Consider the following 1,434-nt stretch of genomic DNA (forward strand, 5'->3'; position numbering starts at 1 on the left):
CTTGATGCAATATAATTCAAGGTACAAGATTTTTGGTCATCACAGTTGTTCACCTTGATGCAAATTATAATTCAAGGTACGAGGTTTTGGTCATCACAGTTGTGCACCTTGATGCAAATTATAATTCAAGGTACAAGGTTTTTCATCACAGTTGTGCACCTTGATGCAAATTATAATTCAAGGTACAAGGTTTTGGTTATTACAGTTGTGCACCTTGATGCAAACTATAATTCAAGGTACAACGTTTTTGGTCATCACAGTTGTGCACCTTGATGCAAACTATGATTCAAGGTACAAGGTTTTGGTCATTACAGTTGTGGACCTTGATGCAAATTATAATTCAAGGTACAACGTTTTGGTCATCACAGTTGTGCACCTTGATGCAAACTATAATTCAAGGTACAACGTTTTGGTCATTACAGTTCTATAATTCAAGGTACAACGTTTTTGGTCATCACAGTTGTGCACCTTGATGCAAACTATGATTCAAGGTACAAGGTTTTGGTCATTACAGTTGTGGACCTTGATGCAAATTATAATTCAAGGTACAACGTTTTGGTCATCACAGTTGTGCACCTTGATGCAAACTATAATTCAAGGTACAACGTTTTGGTCATTACAGTTGTGCACCTTGATGGGTCAACAATAAGGGTCTTTTGAGTGGGTAGTCCCTATTGGAAGGGAAAGGAAGTTAGATGAAAGAAGGCAGGATAGGTTTGCAGTTACAAAGTTTCCTTGTCTAGTACGCAGGAACTCGGGCAAACACAATCACCCATATAAGAGACCAGGAGTAAGGGCCTTTATGATCAGCAACCCTGCTGTACTGCAGAAGTTCTGATAGTAGGATTTTACACTAGTATTCAAGGTGCATGGTTTTGGTCATTACACTGGTGCACCTTGATGGGTCATGTGTAAGAGTTTTACAAGTGGGCAGTCTCTATTAGAAAAGAAAGGAAGATGGACAGGAGAGGAAAATGCAGGTTGGGAAGTACAAAGGGTCCTTGTCTAGTATACAGAACTCAGAAAAATGAATTGTCCATACAGCAGGCCAAGATTAAGAGCCTTCATGATCAGTACCCCTGTTGTACTACAAAAGTCTGGACAATAGGATCATATTTCAGTGAGATGAGCCATGTGCAGCTATGCCCATTAGTATTCAAAGTGCATGGTTTTGTTTATTACACTGTGTACTTTGATAGGACAAGTGAAATGGGCTTATGTGTGGGTAGTCCCTGTTTGACAGGAAAGGACGATGGAAAGGGAGAGGGGCACAGGGCAGAGTTAGGGGTTGAGAAGTTCCTCAACTAGTACATAGGAACTCAGGGAGATATAGTCACCCATATAGTAGGCCAAGATAAGGGCCTTAGTGATTAGTACCCCTGCTGTACTGCATAAATTCTGACAGTAGGAACTTATTGCAATGAAATGAGCCAT

The 1,434-nt window shown here is 40.3% G+C and overlaps 1 long non-coding RNA gene across 2 annotated transcripts in view; it reads left to right on the top strand.

The window, feature by feature from the left end:
• The window catches only part of LOC104866904, a 905-nt gene extending 388 nt beyond the window's left edge, over positions 1-517 (top strand). For both annotated transcript variants that reach the window (XR_004515855.1, XR_781601.3), the window contains exons 2-3: positions 183-236; positions 437-517. This is a non-coding gene — a long non-coding RNA (uncharacterized LOC104866904). The remainder of the gene's footprint in view (positions 1-182; positions 237-436) is intronic.
• Positions 518-1,434: the final 917 nt, after the last annotated feature.

This window comes from Fukomys damarensis, unplaced genomic scaffold, assembly GCF_012274545.1.
Source record: "Fukomys damarensis isolate Sample0158 unplaced genomic scaffold, DMR_v1.0_HiC HiC_scaffold_39, whole genome shotgun sequence".
NCBI lineage: Eukaryota > Metazoa > Chordata > Mammalia > Rodentia > Bathyergidae > Fukomys > Fukomys damarensis.